The sequence below is a fragment of the Phalacrocorax carbo genome, chromosome 2, assembly GCF_963921805.1.
Source record: "Phalacrocorax carbo chromosome 2, bPhaCar2.1, whole genome shotgun sequence".
NCBI lineage: Eukaryota > Metazoa > Chordata > Aves > Suliformes > Phalacrocoracidae > Phalacrocorax > Phalacrocorax carbo.
Window position 1 is genome coordinate 157,923,687 of NC_087514.1, and position 21,007 is coordinate 157,944,693.

The following is a 21,007-nucleotide window of genomic DNA, read 5'->3' on the forward strand; positions in this document are numbered from 1 at the left end:
CAATAGAAAGCATGGAGAGATACTGAGGCCATTTATAGCACTGGAAATATGTATTTGTTTAAATTGCATATGTGCTTAAGTAATTTTCTGCCGCTTTGCTGACTATTTAAGCTATTCTAAATCTCACGGTACATGCTATATTTATATAGGTGGGAATAATCCTCTTCCGCTGGGTTAGGCATAGAGTATTATATTCTGAAATAAAGATCACTAAATGAAAAGTTAAAAATACAATTATTTGGTTCACAAAAACATGACCTATATTTCCTGCAAGTACAAACTGTTAACATATTTTTCAATTTAATATATGTTGCACAGAAGCGCTGCCACCAAAAAAACCCCAAATTTAACACATCCATATACGCAAATGTTAATACTGTGTTTTCAGCAAACTGCACCTCAGACATTGCTGAGCTTTAAGCATCATTGGGTCTCTAATGACACATCTATAGCCTGGATATTTTTTTTTAATGGAGTTTGATGAATGCTCTGTCAGGAATGGCTGGGATAGGCAATACAGTTTTGCCTTAACCATTTTCTTTAATAGAAAACATTTTAAAAATAGAAAACAATAAAACATAAAGGGCATTGCAGCTGAAGCTCTTAGGGTTGGCCTGAGTTGGGCATAAGTGTTTTCTGCTCCTGGATGCAGTGTTTCACAGACTTTCTTCATCTTTTTCTCCAGCGCTTATTCATTTTTACACAACAGAAAATTTTGTTTAATAATTCTAGAAATAAAGTATCATTCTACTCTGAATCACAGGTCAGATATATTCATCTTCATCTCAGAGCTCTTGCTTAAGTCATTTACTTCTCCCTAAGGAAAGCCATGAACAAGTCAGGATTTGAGGTGTAAAAAGCATAAATTCCACCATACAAAATCTGTAGAAAATTGTCTAATTGCTGAGTAAATCACTTGGTGTACAGTTGCCCTAAAACAGGGCTTTGAGGAGAAGCAGGGTTGCCTTGTCCCACATATCAGTCACAAACCTTCAAGCCACCAAAAGCCCTCTGCTGCAATCAATATTTGGACAGCTGAAGATGCCCACACTTGGCTGAGTCTGGTCAAAATTATGCAAGCTTAAATCTGACTCAAAATAACGATCAGGCTCATTATTTTCTCTGAAATGAATAATTTTCCAATTCACATTTGTCCACAGAGGCTTGACACAGAAAGGACTGAAATAATTTGTCACCAGTATGAAAAAAAAACACAAAACTAAAATCTGCATGAGCACAAGAGGTGTCTCTTCTGACATCAGTATTCATTAGGTATATAAAAATATTATCATTTCTGTAGCATAACATCCAACATATTTCTTAACAGATGAAAATTAGGGAAATTAAATGAATTGTAGCAACCTGTTTATTCAGGTATGAAGCATCAGAGGCTTTGCTCATGTGGTGGGTTCCATCTGGGGAGTTATCTGTGGGTAACAATATCCAGTTTTGTGAAGTGTGAAGTGGGCATGTTATAGATGTGGCACTCACAGGGAACCTCTGTTCAGCCAAAGACTATTGAAACCATTAATGAAGGCCTGAACTGCACGAACTATGCCGACAGAAGGTCTTAGGTCATATTTGGGCAAAGACATCTTTTACAAGGCAAGAAAAGCCAGCGCACTGCCTGGTCTGGCTGCTGGATTCCTCCAGCTCCATCGTGCTCCAAGGGGACAATTTCCTCTCCAACTGTTAGAAAATACCACTTCTGGGGTTTGTATCCTATTTTGTCTCTGAACCAAAGAGGGGGAAAAAATAATACCCTAACAGGTCACAGAGTTCAGTGAAAATCCTACAAGCTTTTCCTGAACAAATAACAGATAGTGACCTCTGGTCCTGTCTTTGCATAAGAATTAACATCGGTATTCAGGAGTCACTGCTGTGACTGGGGAGAACGCAAATGCCAATTCTGATTTAAAACTCAGATTTTTTTTCTTTTTTTATTTTTTTAATATATTTTTTTTGAGAACCCGGAAGAAAAGGGGGGCCTTGCAGCTCATCTGCATTACAGATCAGGCCTCTTTGAGAAAATCAACCATCCATAATTCATTACATGTTTCCTGCAGGGCCTGGAGACGGCCGAGGCCCTAGCAACAGAGTCCTAGCAACAGCAGCCGGCCCCAGCCAATCGGCGACCACCTTTCTGACGCCGCTTAGCCAATCCGGCGGGGCGGCGGAGGCGGAGGCGCCGTCGCCCAAGGGGCAGGGCTGGTGGGCGCGCGGCGGGCCGTGAGGCTGCGCGAGGCAGCGCCAGGCAGCGCCGTTAGCGGCGGGCGGGCTTCGCTGCCTGGGAGTGGGGCGATGGGGAAAGGCTGCCCAGCCCAAGCTTAAGAATGTGTCTTGATGCTAAAGGAGGCAGTGGGTTTTGATCAGTAGGAAGTGGAATAATTATTTATTTATTTACTGCAGCAGAGAAGTGTATTTACTTAAAAAAATATATACCTTGAGGAGGACTTTTCTGAGGAAAATTGCCTCATACCTGCCTAGCACAAAACCTGCGTAAACCTATTTTTTTCCCCGTAATAAGGATTGTTAACTGCGAATAGCTGCATAATTCGAAAACATGATTTTATATTCTGCTGGTCTTCATGAAGCAGAAATACTCTGCAACAACTCACTGTAACACTCTATAAATGAGGGATGACTTTTTAAAGAATCTGCTTAAAATCAGATTTTTTTTCTCCCCCAGTTGCACCCTACAACAGTAATTACCGTTTTGTGGCTTTGCCTTTCTATGCCAATAGCTTGTCTTACCTCATATGACACAGTCATTGTTCCCAAACGACATACGGGAGAACAAAGCAAAAATGCAGGACGTGTGGAAACAGAATAGTTGCGAAAACAACCAAAAAATTTGCTGTAGTAGAAGCTGTGCTTGGAAACGAAAGTGCAGAAAGCATTGAGCCTTCCCGCATGGATTTCTTTTGTTAAGTTGTGTTAACTCTTGTAAAGTCATAGTACTGCTACAGGCACAAAAACGTATAATTTCCTTTCTTTGAGGGGGAGGAAAGCTTTTGAGTTTTGTTTAGGTTAAATAAGAATAGTGAAGCCAGAAAAGCTCGTTGATCACTAAGGCACACGGTGGTGGCTTAGCTGCAACCATCATGTTCTATAAAATAGTATCATTCTTCTCAGAATGGCATAAGGAAATACTTGCTTTTGCAATATTTGTATTTAACGTATTTTAAAAGAATATTTGAAGTCTGTGTATATGTGGGTACAGAAGTCTGTAAATCCTAGTATAAAACTATATCTTTTATCATTTATCTTTGGGGAAAATGAAAAGCGATCATTTATCTGAACCTGAACATTACACTTGAAGCCGAGATACTGTAGGTTATCTAAGTCAGCGTTTCACCCCTCAACCTAAAAGCCGATCCCAAATTCCACTCTAATGCATATGTTGCTCAGATAGTGAAAGCCGAGATTAGAAGATTTGCTATGGATGCTTCAAAGTACGTTTTGGGACCCAGTGCCCTGTATTGAACTTTAACAGATGATGCATAAATTGACTAAAGCCGTGAAGGCTGCCAGGAGAAGATTGAAAAATACATTCCAATCTCCCTTCATATATTTTATAAAATGTTGCAAACGACCTGGTTTGTCAAGGCCATGCTTTCTGAGATTCCACAGATGAAAAAATACCGTATCACTAACTTTCTCGATCTGACAAATAGCTGAGAACTCTGCTTAATCAATAATTTTTTTCAACAAATGAGTAGGAATAATTAGTATGTTTTCTGTTAAGAAGTGGCAGTTTTTCCCTTGTTTGAAGAGAAGCCATGTTAAGATTTTTACAGCAGTATTTTGCAGCAGTTAAACTTGAAGTAAAAATGTTTATTTTACCTTAAAAAGAAACACCCAAAACGACAACAGTTAATCACAATGAATCTGAAAATATAATTTCTGACCGTAAATTAAAATCTGTAAATTTTTTATTGGCAAGAAAGATTAATTTAGTAATTTCATATTTTGCTTGCAATTAGACACAAATGAAGATTTGACCGACAGGCCTATGACTGTTCATTAAAATTAAAATAAATAATTAAATGAACCCTGTGGTCTGCATAGTCAAAAATAAGAAATTGCCTTCCAAGATGGTTAAGTTGTCCCATACCTTTATCCTTAACTTTGACAGATTCCATGTAGGGCTGGAGGCACACTCACTCTGAAAGGCTCAGTGCTCTCTAATGAGCTGTTGCAATCACACAACTTAAGCTAATGAATTTCTTATCCTCTTATGCGGATAGAAGTTTCTGTTAGAAGTCAAAAGATCTCTTTTTAAGTGGATTTGTATTTTGCATTTGGGGAGGGAGGGGAGGAAAGGATACTACAATGACTGAAATTCATTGTGTTCTTAACAAGCAGCGCTGTGTGGCAATAACGAAATCAACACAATTAATAAAGAATCCTCGCATGCTCAGTTTGAAGAGTGGAACACTTCAAGGCAGAGCCACAGATCCACAGATCCATCCAGAGGCATGGGTGGAAGTAGGAGCTTGTGCCCGAATGAGCCCAGCAGCCTGTGCAGGAGAGTGGATCCTGTTCCCCGTCACATCCCTAAATGACTCTGGGCACGGGCAGAAGGGGTCAGTGCTGTGCAGAGGACCAGCGTCCCACCTACGTGCAACCCAATATGTAGAATAATATGTCCCTTCCATTTGTGAAGGCTAAATCCCGCATTTGTAAAGGGAGGTCATCTGAAGCGCTGGTGAACGGCGTCAGTCCTGAACTCCACAGTGGTGAGGTGCTGTGGAATAACAATATTGCACACTTACACGGGGATCTCAAAGCATTTTGTAGCCACTTACCGCCCAAGCCTCACAGTGTCACGGAAGTATAGAACAATATATTTCACCTAGGGCATAAAAACCGTGTTCCATGCTTAAGTACTACTGCTTCTATAGAAAAAAATGTGTTATCTCAAGAGCTGGATGAGAGTGTCCTGAATTATTTCAGTGCGCTGAAATGTGCAGACTGCAATCACAGTACCAGGGGTCAATATCTGCCTTAAGAGACATCATTCTGACTTTGCAGAGGAAGTGGGGAGGAGGAGAAAAGAAAGAAAGAAGTCCTGACTACAATCTGTTCTCCTGCAAATGGTCTCGGAGTGTGTCAAAAGGAGCTCTGAATCTTGCTAAGGAGTTCATGTGGAGATTCTGGGTACACATTAGTTTACGCTGCTGAATTAGTTTCTCTGCTCAGCCAGTCTTCCGAGTATGTAGAAAGTCTGCACATCTTTTCTGAGCAGCTTGCTGTTCCTGTCATTTAAAATGGTGAAGGATGAACCTGTAAGATGCCATTACAATGTAGAAGTGAGTTTTCTACTTTAATTTTAGGGCCAAATTCTTGTTCCAAGGTAGGCAGCTACACAATGATTATTTCCCTTGTCTGTGCTTTGGGGGTGGCAAAGACTAGCTGATTGACTTCAGCGGGAACCGCAACCCCCTCTCTCTGAACAAAATTTGGCCCTGAGGCTTCAAAGAATCTGAAGATCATCTGTGAAACGGAGCTCTTGACAAGGACTCTTAATTCCACATTAGCTCCTTAAAGATCTTCCTAGAGACTGAAGTAAAGACGGAAGTCTGGTCGTGGTCTGACCCAAAGCACATGAAATTCAGCCAGAGCACCTGCATTGTTTCAAAGGATTCAAATCAGGCCCTAAGGAGTCACCTGCAACAGTTCCAGCCCCAGACAACAAGCAGGATAGGTGTTTTTATTTGTTGTTTCCTGTCTGATAACACAGAACCTGAATTTTCCAGTATATTTCACTTGATCCTTGCTTTCTGCAGTGCTTCACAGGAGCTCAGTGTTTTCCCCAAATTTAGGGCTGACGTGTACACAGAGGCCACTAGAAATTTTGCTATGGATTTGCAGCTGCACTGGTTCACCAAAACCTCCAAGTGGCTCAAAACCTATGCTCCAGCCTTTCATTTTTATTTGGATTTTAAAGCTTTGCTCAGCTAATTCAGCTATGCCCCAGAAGCCTCCCTGAAAAATCTTCAGAAAAAAACCCCAAACCCTAGGAACTGCCCTTTTGTTATTATCTCTTTCCAAAAGAGGCCCAGGTAGTGACTTGTGAGCTCCCTCTATACAAAGCGGAGAGAGGAAAAAAGAACTAATCTCCCCTGCCCCCCGTGTGGGAGAGAAAGCAAGCGCGCAGGAGAGTGTGTGTGTGTCTGCAGTGCAGCGAGAGCAGGGCTGGGGCAGGGGATGACCCCTGGCTGCCTATCCACTACAAAAGGGACCGTGGCATTGACACAGCCTAACTGCTCTCCTTTGGAGGGGACAGATTGAGAGGAAGTGACCCTTGGTGCCCCCCTTCTGCGGGGGACCTTGTGAAATAACTGTTGCTCTTCCCTTCCTTCCTTCCTCAGACAGGTCAAAGAAATTAACGATGAGAAATCTCTCTTAATTCATCATTCAGAGAGCAAGAGAAAAAGATACTTTTTCCTTGAAAGGGATGAGGAGGAAGTGTAGAGGTGCTAACCTTGGCTATTTACTTCTATCTTGGGAAATGCAGAGTGGTTCCAAAACCGGTCCATGGGGCAGTGGGCAGCAGCAGCAGGAGCTCCGGGTAAGGCTGTGTGAGTCTATCTGGGTTTGTTTTCTAAGGGGACTCATAAAATGATCTCTGCAACTCTGTTCCCAAGCACCAGCAACATCAGGAGGTTCAAAGCTATTCAACATCACTCCCTAATGGCATGTGGTTAATTCTTAGTGAAACTCAGTTCTGGGTGGAGAAGGAGGATCCTGGGGACTGTGGGAAGAAGAAGGGTGATTTGGGGAACAGAAGAGGAAGCAGAAGCAGTTCAGCCCACTTCACAGCTGTGTGAGCAATCTCTGCCCATCTCTGCTGAAGTTCACAAAGTGCCAGACCTTGAACCTGAGGCCAGGCCTGAGTAGGTTTGAGTGTCAAGGTAAAACTTCTCATGCACAGCCCTGGTTCACATCTCTTGGCTGTTGCGGGGCAGTAGGTAAAGCACATGGACTCGGTCTCTCCCCTTCCTCTTCAAAGGAGTTTTAAATGTCTCTCAGATGTACTTGGGGTGAGTTGGGGAGGGAGGGAATGACCTTTGGGTTCTGCCTCCAGAGGGAACCTGAGAAAATGACCTTTTGGCCCTTAGCTCCACGGGGGCTCGGGAGAGGTCGGGAGGAATGACTCTTGGTCCAATCTTGCTCTCCACAGGGGCTAGGGGGGGAAAAAAGAGAAAGAACTCCAGGAATATGTGATCACGGGAATTTTTGTCCTCTTCTGAAAAGGGCATGTTTACTTCATAGTGCCTGTAAGAAAAATAACCTGCCACTGAGAAACAAGCAAGTCCATTTAAAGCAAGAAAGAGCCTCAACTCAGTGACCTAGAAATCAAGGCAGAAAGTAAAAGCTAATAAATAAATAAATAAGTAAATAAAATAATCAGGGATGTCGCACAAAATCAAGGGGTGCCCTCTGAAGAGGTGTAATCAAGGCTCTGAGCCATCAGTTATAATGGTTTTGATTAAAGAAAGCTGTGGAGCAGTAATCTATTTTATTTTTAAATGGCCTGATTTTCCCTCGCTACTCTCTTGGAGGCTGAACCTAGAACAACCTGAAGGAGGACATGAAATGTTCAGTGAAAAAAGGCAAGTGAAAAGGCATGCATTTAATAAATAAGAAAACCCTAATCTATTTAAGTTACTTTTGGGGTTTGATGGCACCCATTGGCTGAAAATAGCAATACTTTAGTAAAATAAAAACATGAAAGACCTTCCAAAGCCTGGCTGATCGAGCCACACAGTTCTGCACTTCTTCCATAAAACCTGCAATGTAATTATAGAAGCAGTAGTCACACCGAGCTGGGCACGGGGCTTATATGCTGTGTACCTAGAAGCACAATGGTTTTTATTTATTCTCTGTGTTCTTCACAGTATAAAAAACTTGAAATAAAAACTTCCTTCCTACAAACTTCATATTTATTCACAATTTTGAACTTCACTTGTTTCCATTGTAGCTGAAAGCTTTAATTCTGAAAGTCTTCTGTTCTTATATAGGGTCAAACATATTGTCTTTGCTTGATAAATAAAGACAAATAGTAGAAAAGAACCTCAAAAGAGTCACAGCTGGGGTGGGAGGGGAAGGAGGTTTACATTTTCTTCCACAAGAAGGTCAGATGTTTATTCAAGCCTATCCAAGCCTTTTGAACAGAGCATGGGCTGTGCTGGAAATCTTGTGAGAACAGCGTTTCCTGGAGAATGGAAGAGGTAGCTGTCTTCACAGCAGCCAGCCGCAATGTCCTCTGCTGGTTTTACAGCCTGACAGTGCCAAAGGTGCAGAGAAATAAAAGGTGCAGAAACAGCCTGCTTTCAAAATGGTTATTTGAATAAAGAGAGCTGAGTTCTTGCAGTAACCTGCATTGTGGCAGCAAGAATAAAGCGTGCATTATTTCCTGCCAGTTTTGCTCTGCCCAGCACTGAGTTCCTCCCAGATGACTTACATGTTGGAAATGGGGGAGGCTGTGCCCTTATCTAGGGTTTTACGGGTCAGCATGTTTAGTCACAGTGGTTTTTAGGAGAACTTTGAAACATTATTATAAATGCACAGCTCTTTCCTATTTTTTTTGTAATTATTTAAAATAAGCTGCATAAAATATTAGAGCCCAGAAAAGCAAAGAGAAGCCAAAACTTCTAAGTGTGCAACTTTGGTTTGATAAGTTACATGTTTCAGTGGATCCAGTCGCTGCGGAAAACCAGGCCTCATCTTCACTTGCCTCTGGTCAAATTTTTGGGAGGACAAAGCAACTGTTTGCAGTTGGTTTTATTTAGTCACCTCTTGATGCGTCAGGCTCATGACTGTGTTATTTTCACATTCCAAGTTTGACATACAGACTAATATGAAAAAGAACCCATTGTGTAATTTGGCCTGTAAAAGCACCAACAGCACATTTACAACATGGCAGAGCTGTTTAAAGCTGAACACCTTAACAGTGATTCGTGGAGGATGGCTGTGAATGTAAGCGCAGGCAAGATGCTGATGCCCTGTTTGCAAAGGTATGCAACAACATTAGACAACGCCTGCAGCCACAGATTCCTCTGCAAGGACTAGGAGCTGGAAATACTGTTGTCCTGATAAAATACAAGAATCCAAACAGGCCTGCAAAGTATGATTTTTGCAGAGGCTTGGAAATTATCTTTGACCACAATGAATGGGCAAAAGCTTATTGTGTGCTCCAATCCCAACTCATAATTAATATTGGATTTGTAAAAGCGTGGCAATCTTATATGTTCTTTTCAATAACAGCATGTGTTCTATATTCATAAGAAATCAAAGTTGTATGATGTTTACATTTCAGCAGCATGCTTCAGAGAACAAATTTAGCCATTCAAAGCAGAGCTACTTTTAAATAATATTAAGATAACAAGTCATGGAACAGAGGACCAAAGAAAGTTACATTCCTCACCTGCTAAAATTACTCTCTTAATATGCCATGTGTTGTGTTAGCTTCTAAGGTCTGGAGGTAAAATAAGCAATGGTCTAAAATAAAGCTGCTTAACCCATTTGTGAGGAATAATGTAACGACACCTGTGGCCTTGCCTGTATCTGGACCATCCCTTCCCAAAGTGAGACTGGCCCTCCCCAGCTATCTGGGAGCATCCTGCCCTGCAGCCATGTGGCACTTCTCCTGCTGGGAGGAAACTTTAGGTTCTTTCGAAAATCTTTTAACGAGATACTTATGCATTGGTATGCTGCCTGTTCTGAGTGACAGTTATGGGAAAGCACCCCAGGGGTCATTTATTTCTAAGGCCTGTGGTACCCTAAGGTACCTTGGTTATCTCTGCATAATGCTAAACTATGCTGTGTAGGTACACCTTTGTGTTGCTCTTCAGGAGAAAATCTACTCCCTTAACCAGGAGGAGAAGCTGGACAAAACTTGATTTATCCAGAAATAATGTCTTTTTCTGTCCTTTTCAGGTAGCAGTTGCTTAGGCAGTAGCAAGAGACCTCTTTTGCAGGGTGGACAAAGGAAAAAAAGTAGTAAAATAGTCAGCTCTAAGATACACAGTCACTTTAAACAAACTGGAATTCACCACCTAATTTCTCACATCAACATGGTGTACAAATGCACTGGACAAATCCCCATGTTCACTAAGGAGGGAGAGGTTGCTTGGTGTTTCACCTACAAAGCTAGGACCTGGCTTCAGCTGATGGTTCTCTTCTTGGTTTGTGTCCCAGCCTTGGTCAGTTCATGTGAACTGTTTACAAGTTACACAGGGATCCCTGGAGCTCACATTCCATGTAGATGAAATCTAAATCCACTGAGTTTTTGCCATTCACAATTTAAAAATGTGTTTAGTGCATTATTATTAAGTGAGAAAAGGCAATGCGAGACTGAAATCCATGCCTTTGAAATCAGTGAAGTTCCTTCTGTTAATATTGGTGAGACGTGGTTGTGTATTTATGTGAACAAGGTGGAAAATAATCAGAAAGATGACTGGAATCGCAGTAGTGTAGGGACACAAATACAACCACAACTGTTGTACAAGGATTGGCTGCCGTGCCCTTGGCATGTGTGTTTTGTCAAAACACCACTGAGCAACGCATGTTTGCTGGGTATGTATTATAGCACAATCTCACACGAAAAGGGGAGGGGGCGTTCAGTGACACATTCTGATTAATTGGTTAACAGGAGCTTCCTCATACTCATTACAGCTATTCAGCCATATCACTTTCTAAATCTGAAGACACAATTTTATCTGAGAGTCCATATGGCTTATCAGGAAACTGCATATAGAAAACTACCACAATCCTGAACCAAGATAATATTTATCTAATAGACCATAACAGCCTGGAAAGAGTCAATATGGTCCCTCATTTGAGCATGCATTTTGATATGCATTCTACCTATCCAAACACAAGTCATTTACACTGCAAGCTATCTGCCTGGTAAATCCATGTTTAGGTAATTCTTATAACGGTGGATTTTTTTTACAAGAGAGATTATAAAGATCACTTGAATGTATTGTAGTGCATGGACTAATTTGGAAATTACTGAGTATTTTCCTGATAGATTGTAATGGACTCTGATGGAGCTGTTGGCTTTTATCAGCTGAACCATATTTTGATATGTAAGCAAATTTGAAAAAGCAAAATATTTGCAGAATAATCAACCAGGCTGCTCTGTCTGACTTGCAGCATCCTGCCTGCTTTGAGTCACCAGGTTGATGAAAGGAACGCAATACCTGCTACCAGGGCCAAGATCTAGCAGAAATGAGCCATTACTGTAAATTCTCTCTTATCCCTTCAACTCAGAGAAGCCCAGGAGTATGAAGTGCAGATTGCTGGGGGTTAATGGCTGAGTAGAAAGTGGAGAGGTAACCCTGCTCACCTAATCCCATACAACTCTGCAGAGAATATCCTATGGTGAAGCCACACTCGCCCTGAGAGTCCTGAGTGGGTCCCTGGCTGTGCGTTCAGAGAGCCTTTAACAGTGTAGTTAAATAGGCTTAATCTTCCTCCCTCTATGTATTTTCTGTTCTCTTTTCCCTCTGTAGGAAAAGCAAAGGAAAATAAAGAGAAAAATGGAGAGAATGCAGGGAGCATTGGAATATGGAAAAATAAAATGAGCAGCAAGGTGTTGTTCAGGTTTTATTGCAGTGTTTGGATACTCTTCAAAGTGAAGGATCGGAAAAATCTTCAAAGAACAAAGGTTTCTGTGAAAAAGACATTCAAAGAGAATCTTTTTGTCAGTATGACTTTTAAGACAGGATTTTTGGCAAACCACAGCCAAGGAAAAGTAACTCTTCTTGAGTAGTCCAAAACCACAGTTTGCCCCTCAATGTGAGCTCTGAGAGCCCACAATAAGAGGAAGGTGTCTCTCCTCTTCATGAATGGAGAGGGACCCCACGTGGCTGGTGTAGACTATGTGCCTGCTTCCTAAATTACTCAAGTTAGGGGAGACAAAACCTACTCAAATTCTGCTTTTTCACCAATGCTCTCATTGACGAAAAATGGAAAAGCAGCCAGGCAGTGGCAGCCTTTCCAGCAATTTTCCATAAGTTATCAAAGCAAATATCCCCATATATCAAGGTTCAAACTCCTTTTAAGTAAATTGATTTCAATGTGTTTATACCATCTCCAGGTCATTTGGTGGCATTTCCAGAAGAAGCAGGAGGTGCTGACACTGAGTGGAACAGAGAGAGAGTTATTCTCTGTTGGAACCGCACAGAGAGCAAGTGACCTTGTGTGCTAGAGTTTTGGTAGGTCTTAATGCAACTGTGCATAGAGTTGCAGTTATTATCATCATGAAATGTTTATTAAGTCAGCCACAGAATACTAAAGTTAAAATGCTGATAAATAATGTAAACTGAAACACAAATTTTTATCAGATCTCACTTTTCTGGAGAAGTACCAGTAAAATGGCAGTAGACATAGTGCCAATAAGATAATATAATTAAAGGTAGTATTTAATTTCCTTGAAAAAATCGTTAGATTTGATTATTGAGGGTCTGTTGTCAGCTCTTAAGCTGCTAGAACAGGCATCAAGACCTAAAAAATGACTACATTACCCAAACCCTTCCTACTAGCTAAATAAATAAATATAATCCATATTCCATTGAAGTTATTGAAGAAGCAAGTTGCTGTGTGGCAGAAATGAAGGTGGCATGAAGAAATGAAGACTCTGACCATAGGGCTTGCACTAGTCACTGCAGCTTTGCCGTAGTTTTTAAGAAGAGGATTAGAAAGAAATAGAAGAAATGGGCCAATTTCTGTGCACCCCCCCCCCATATCTTGCCCATCTTGCAAAGTGAACAAGGGGCGAAAATGAGCCTTTCCCCAGCATCCCCACTTACACTGATGTAGTGTAATGGTATCTGGGAAGTCCCAAGCCTGTTACTACATATTCTACATGGTAAGTGAGCATGTTACATTTAATTTCCATTGAACCAGCAACACAGATTCAACAGTGCATCTCTCTGAGGCTTCCTACATATCTTTGTATCTTGTCCATCACCTACCGGCCTCAGTCCTTTCTTCTTCACTTACTACTGCCATCAGACCAGTGATATGTGCCTGATATTCTCAGCAGTACTCCTATCCCAAGACTGTCTTTGGCAATCTCCTGTCGTGGTCTTCAGCCATATGCATAGCTTTTGTCTCAGCAAAGTAAACATATGCATATTTCTAACCATAGAATAATTCTAGATGTAGCCATCACATTATCCCTGTCTTAAAGAGGAGGGGTTTGAGACAAACAGTTACTAGGTTCAGGAAAGCAGTGTTTTCCATCAGTAAGAATGGTCCATGTTTGAAGTATCTGTTTAAGTGTGTTGCAGAATCAAAGCCCCAGTCACCTACGTGCCTCAGTTTACCCGTTATCACTGGGGGAGATGCCATTTAGTCACATTACTGTTGTGCGGTGAGCTCCCACTGATCAACTGCTCTTGATGTCCTTGGAAAAATGCCATTCGCTTTTCCAAAGGTCTGAATTGCCTCTCTTTAATTTTAACTGGTTTCGTTCATAACCTCCAACGTTCTTTCCCTGTAGATTGCATCTGTGCATGATTTCTTTATTGGTAAAATTAAAATGCGTAAGGAAAGTTCCTGAATAACAAAATGCAGCACTCCAGCCTCCTGGAGTTTAATTATATTTGTATGCCCACTCCTGTTTCAGTGACTCTTTCAGAGGTTCCCACTCACAGCTGCAGCTAAGTGGGTACATCTTAAGGTGACAGATTGAGAATACATGTTCCAGTACATATGTAAGTGTATATATAGATTTCCATTCCTCCTTTGTTTCTCCCTCATGCTCACTGATGTTAAAATCACACACTTGCAATTTAAACGCCAACATACATTGTTATTTTGAAAAAAATAAAAGTATTGCTTACATTGATCCCTCATCTTTCACAGAATTTCACACATTATTTCCCTGCTTTCTCACCCTCATTCCTGGTTTGACAAGGGACTCTCATAAAGCTAGTGATCCTCTTCTTTGACCATCTCCTTGTCATCTCAGCAGAAGTATTTCCCACACCACAGCGTTCCCATCTAGGTCTAAGCTGACAGTTGACTAGGAAAGCTTCAGATCCAAATCAGACTTTGTGACACAACCAAAACGTTCCTCCTAAGACTCTGTGGAATCTCATGGCTTGTACTGCATTACATTTACCTGAAAAATTCAGAGTCTGATCGATACTGTAAAGCTCTCAAAGTTTAAGGCACTTGCGCTGGTGGGGTGGGAGGGAAGCCATGAGTCTGGGCTTACATTTTTAAATCTGTTTGCTTCAACCACACTTGTGCTGCTTTTGTGTTCACTTTCTTTGAATATTCATGTGATTGAATTCTGTGTCCATTAAGATTCACAGGAAGTGAACCTCAGAGCTGCACATATATTTGCAGAAGCAGCGGTTCACATTTGCACACTTAAGTATTCTTAGCTAAAAGCACTCACTTGAGGAACAAAATTGCTACCATTTAGTCCGCCAGTCCCATGCAAAACTGTTTATGACCCACAAAGAACTGATTTTTGATCCTGCTGTAGAAATTTTTTTGCTTCCTTACAGGAAAAAAAATATGTATTTAAATAATCCAGGGAAATCACTACTTTCCATAGATTTGTGCAAGTAGAAGAAAAGCTTAGGCAGCTTATGTGTTCTAAAGTATTTGTTCAGAATTTGGATCCTCCTGCCACAAAAGCGTGACCTCTTGTAGATGTTAGTGGTATAGAAACCATGACACACAGCTGAGCAGATACAGGCTTTTCAGCAGAGATGTTACACATCCACCTGACACAGTTAATTAAAATGTCACTTCTATAGGAGTAAAGGGAGATGAATGTGAGCCAAACAGCTGAGCAGAGAATTTTGTTTTGCCTTTGAGCAATTCACTGTAATTTTGTTTAAACACAGGGTGGGTTTTTTCCCATTGTATTGATCAATATAAAGCTACAAAATTTACCCTAAAAAACCACTGGCATATTCAAACCATTTTCTTCACAACTTACACTTACTGATCTTAAACTTTTCAGCCTACTCATTGCGGTGGCCTGGCACACTCACATCAGTGCAAAGACCCCTTTTGATTTCAGTGGGAGTTACAACAATCTTGCCAGGAGGGTGTTTAGCATCAAATGCTGTACTAAGCGATGGAATGGGGGTTATGTCATCCTCCGTCAGGGTATGTGAAGTAGCATGTGGTTTGTTGAAAATATCGCCAAAATGCAAATGCTAAAGTGACACAAATGTCAGGAGCATGTCAGTGATGTGTGTTGATGGCACAAAGCTGGGAGGTGTTCCCAAACAAGGAAGAACTGGTATGTTGTACAGAGGAGTTGCATGGCACTTTGAATGGAAATAATGAAACAGGGTGAAATTCATTCAGGGTGTAAAATACTAACTGATACCTCTGGAACTAACACCGAAAACACCTCCTGTAAGATGGGAGCTCATAATTGGGAAATGACTGAAAGGTCATGAGCTGATCATAGGGCACCTGTGAGCCACCAGCCTGGGGCACTTGTGGGAAGGCTGTCTTCAGTTATACCAGGAGTAATATTTCTAGGAGAGGTAAGGATGTATTAAGCTAAGTATCATGATTAGGTGGGCTGATCTAATGGCTCACTACTGCTTTAAAAATGGAGACATGACTCTTGTGCCCTTTCCCTACGCTCAGCTGCATGTTCTCACTCTCTCCTGTGCACCATCTCTAGTTTCCTCAGACATGTCTCACGGTCTTCTGCTGCCTGTCAGTCCAGTCTCCTGTAATTTTTGGTAACCAAGGGAAAAAACTGGGTTTTGCTGAGTCAATGAGCTGCATCCATTTGCAGAGGGATCCAGAGAGACCCAGACCTGCCACATGGTAAATGACAAAAGTGTGTAGCAGGGAGCAGAGATGGGGGCAAGGGAAATGTGTAGGTCCTTCTACTGGGAAGTGGCTGTTGGGTCAGTGCACCCAGCTTTGGGAAAACTACTGCCATAGTGTCTTTGTGTAAGGTTTTGTCTGGGTAGCAGCTCATCTGAAGCATTGTGCACACTGTGATGGTCACACAGGGACAGATCTTTTGGTGTTATCTTTGCAGAGCAGCCAGAGAAAGGCTGTTCAGACCACCTCACTGCCCTCCAGAGCTGCTCCTGTGGAAGTCAGAGGTTGGGACTTGCTTGCCAGTTGAAAAATGTATACTGCCAGGTGGCATCCTCTACGAGGAACTTACGCCTAGATCTCTAGTCTGTGATAGCAACTCACCACCAAGAAGCAAGCAGACAGTGCCCTACCTCCCAGGTAGTCTCAGACTCCCCAGAGCCTGGCATGGCAGCACACAAGTGCTGGAAACATCATCATATGGTCCTTTTTGTAAACCTATTAGGATTTTTTTTTCCCTCTACCAAAAACCTGCTAAAGAACCTGATTCCTGTACTCGGTAAAAGTCTGCTGATTTTCAGCAAAGTGTATTTAAGACCAGTAAGCACAGGGTATTGAGTAAACTCAATGGCAAAACCAGAGAGGAGGCACTTAGCAAGATATATGGCCAGACCCTTAGTTACCACATTGAAAGCAAATGGTCACAAGGAAACAACTACAAAAGGCAAATCTAGTCAGGGATGGCAACCAACCCACAGCACCTAGACTTCCCAAGACTGCCAGACCTGGGAATCAAGAGCTCCTGGAGACATCATGCCTTCCAGATGACTCCCCCGTTTCCACTTCTACTTGTATTCCCAGTGTTGTACCAGCTCCAGGAGCTGGTGACCTGGCTTTCAACCAATAACCCCTCCCTGGGCATCCCTTCAGCATCAGGATCTTTCACCCTGCAGCCACTTACCCATTTTTATCAAAGGGGCTTTGGCAGATGTTACACAAAAGTAAGCGATCTCAGCGACTCTCTCAGGACCCAAATCTGGGGTAGTGATCGGGTCTCAGCATCCTTTAAGCGATGCCTGAAAGGCTACAGCGTAGTGATGAGGAGTGCATGGGACAATGTCCAACCAGTGTAGCGCTGCTCAAGAGAGCCAGCAGTGTGGGGAGGCTGGGGAAAACATGAAGGACAAGGTGTTTTCTGTCTTTCAGAAAAAGAACAAGGAAATAGGTCTGGAAAACAGAGCTGGAGGTGTAAGAGGAGGGGTGTGAGAACCGGATGATTTATGTGTATGTACATATGAGAGAATGAGAAGCAAAGTTTTGAACTGGTAATTGGTTTGGGGGTTTTATTGATTAAAAATTGAAACTCCAAGCTATAATTAATAACCTGAGCCTGGACTGTGCCTGTTATACAGAGTTGCTAACACATCTCTATAAAATGTCTTGCAAGGCAGTAGCGACATAAATTCTGCAAAGCTTACCGTTTCCAGCATGTTACAAACTTTCTGTAAAGAAGAGCCGTTGTTATAAAACATGGCCGTAGACATGGCTGTGAAATGCTGCTGGGAAACATTTTTTCCAGCAACAGTTTTCACTTTGTGTGTAACCTTTTTAAGGTTCCTGTGGCCCATTTCCCCCACCTCCGTTTTTGTTCTTGAGTAAAATAAATGGAATAGTCATATGTGAAAGAATGTTCAGAGGCCATCAATGTTATTTTAATTTCTGCATTTATGTCAATTCACTTTTTTTGCTTTGGAGGCCGTGATTTATACCTCCAGCTGAAAATTCAGATCTGGGCTCAGGGCTGTGTGGTTTGGGCTGAGTTGGCATTGCCGTGTTTTGACTTTGTGGATGGAGTTTTTATACAAAATTATTTTGCCTTGACAGTCCTGAAAAGGGGGCAAAAGCACCCAAATGCTTTTATCTCTTCTCTTACACATGACTTCAACGATAATATAATAATTTTCATTTTAAAGTGCACTAATGCCATTTTAATCATTTATTGAGCAACTAATATAATACAAAGGAAAGGATGAAATGGAATATTTGTGGCTGCAGAGACAGATATCATTATTCAAGGGTAGAAGCATGTGAAAGGGTAAAGGGGGTTTAAAGAGATACTCTTTTGTTGTACTTAACACTGATAAATGACATACAAGTCAGGATAACAGGGCAGAGCTCCTGTCAGGGAGACAATGATAAATGTGGAGGCTGGGACAGAAAGGTCCACTAAACAGAAATCTGTATATGACACGTTGTACATTTGATAGACTTGTCTGCATGGTCTGACTAATCCACAAAGTGTTCCTCTTGGATCAAATTATGCACATCTTATACAATCACTGAGCTTGTGTTTGTTTTCCCATTTTCGTATGGCAGCAAAGATCAATTCCCCTTAATCAGTGCACCACACAGGGCTAAAAACAGTGTGGAAAAATGTTCTTGTACAAATATAATTGATATCTCTTTCAGGCTAATCATTGTATAATATGAAACAAAAAGCAGACAGACCTTTTTCTTATTCCTGCTGTCCCCCAAAAAAATATTTTTTAAAAAATGCCCAGCATCGGTCTGTTAATCAAAAGATTAATTTAAGGGAAAATAAAATCCCCAATTATTTCTTCTTTATGAATAAAACAGAACATCTGTGATTCATGCGTTAAGCTTCCTACGTCCCGTGCTCCCATGCAACATGACCCGTACTTCTCAAATGTCCTCAGCGGCAAAGATGAAGACAGAAGAGTGGAGACAGCCAGAAAAGGCATTCATGTTCTCAAGAAGCAAAAAATAATAATTAAAAAAAAAGCAAAACACACAAAAAAAATCCAAGAACACACTCAGGTAACATTCACTGTACCTTCTTAACAGATGACTAAGGCTTGTGCTTTCAACAGGAGGAATGTGCATGAAGGGATAAGTGCGATATCAGGTAAGAACACAAAGGAAGATTGAATGAAAGTAATTCAGCAAGATTGGTGGAAGATTAGAGGCTGATGGTCAGTCCCTTTTGGATTCCTTTAAGCACACAGACATTTTTACTGGCATATACCGCCGGTCTCACCGAGCCCTGCGAGTCTGCTCAGTAGTAGAGAATTGCCAAGTTCTAGATAGAACCACTTTCTCCATTACAGCAGGTTATGAACACGTTATAGCAAGTCTCATCTCATACCTTAGGTGAAGCTGCTGCACTATGGGCCTGTGGGTACCAGTATGTGCTGACACAGTCTAGTAAAGGTGAGTCACAAGAGCAGCATTCAGACCTGAATTTCAAAGCTATCCAGCTCCATATCTACAAATACTGGTGCCTGAGCATCATTTCAGAGCCACCTACAGTACACTTGTGCCCCTTCCCATCTCTAGTACAGTCCCAGGGAGTGACATACTAAGTGCAGAGACACATCTGCTCTCCAAGCCACCATCGCTTCTCCCTCAGTGAATTTAGGACGGGGAAAGCAGATGGGGCAGACCCTAGCTCCCCTCTCGAACACTGCAAAGAAGACAAAGAGAGACAGCAGCACAGGAATCTGTGTTCACTTTTCTTCTGAAAACGCCCTTCTTCCAAAGTTTACTGGGACTGTGGGAGGGACCAGTGATGGGGCTGTCAAAAATGTTTTATAGGGAAAAAATGTTGGAGGCCTTCCACATAGGTGGCTTTGCTTTCCAAGCACTCACAAAGTTCAGGAATGGGTTCTCCAACCGTTTCTGCAGAGGAGAGCAGGCAAACACCATCTCTATGACCCTACAACTGAGGACAAATCCTGGGGAAGGCTCCCCAAGCCCCTCTTATCAGTTATTGGTGCAGGAAGTGTAAGACCCACAGATTTTAACACAGTGAGGCCAGGCAGCTGGGTGCCCACAAAAAAGCTGCAGATCTGGGGGGAATCTTAGAAAGAAACAAGCCCCTTAAATAAATTCTGGCATGTTTGGGACCACTGCATTATAGAAGCTATGTTTAGCATTAATATGAAACAACATCAACACTGTGCTGACACAGTGACTGTCCTCTGCTACCATCCACTCCTGTCCTCTGCCGCTAGATTTGAGACACCCTCTGTACACTAGAAGCAGTGGGGGGAAAGCGTGTACTTTTAATGTGACTTTCCTCCTCACTGCAGCTCAGGAACACTAGCTCTTGCAGCGAGAAGGGGTTATTTACCCACCTGTGATTGCATGTGTACGCTGGCATGTTCTACATCATGTCAATACTGCAGTCAGTAGCAACAAGGCTCCGTACGTCCCCAAAATGACCTACAAAATACCCTGGCAAATGGATGGGAGCCCCTTCAAAGCATCCCTTTTCGTAACATGTTGCCTTGACACTGCAGCTAGAAATGGGTCCATCTGAACTGATTGATTTGGGGAGGACAGAGGGAGAAGGGAGGAAAATAATATGCTGTCTTCTGTCTTAATTCGTTACCTTTTGTAATGCTGCTAACAGGATCCTGATGCAGAAATCTCCTGCGAGTCCCAGGAAACAAATAGTGCATTAAAATAACAGACCTCACATTCATGATTTTAAAAGTGCATTACAAGAGTTTCTCCAACTAGAATGCATTTCTACTGCTGAGTCTAAATATTGATTTCAGGCTAGAAAATTTGCCACTTCAGGTTAATGAGTGAAAAATATGCTGCGTTTTCCTTTTTTTCACTATTACAGTACCTTTTTAGATATTAAAATAGTAAAAAGGGAAGAATTTATTAAATGTTAAATGTTTGTTATGTATACCTTGTTTTTTTCCACTGTATTCCTATACATTTTTTACAAGAACAGAACTGAAATAAACTCTAGGGGGACTTTTTGAAGAAGAAAAGTCTATTCAATAGTAATGTAGAATGCAAATTAAATATTTGTTCAGTGTTTAGTCATTCTTCAAAGACTAAAAGAAATTCTTCATCACGACCTCTATGCTGACCTTCACATCAAATTAGAAAGTTTTAGTGTTTGTGTGGTACCATATACATTGTCCCTATAAGTGATTGTAAAGAAGAAATGAATATTTTAGTACAATTGCAGTTTGTTTCAAGGATCATTTTGTGACATATCTGCTCGCTGAAGACTACAATTTACCTTTTTACAATTTCATTTAATGATCTGACATTTGAGACACTTCCTAATTAATTCTGTCTCTGCCTAAGCCAGCTGTGATAAATATAACCTGTGCATACAGGATTACAT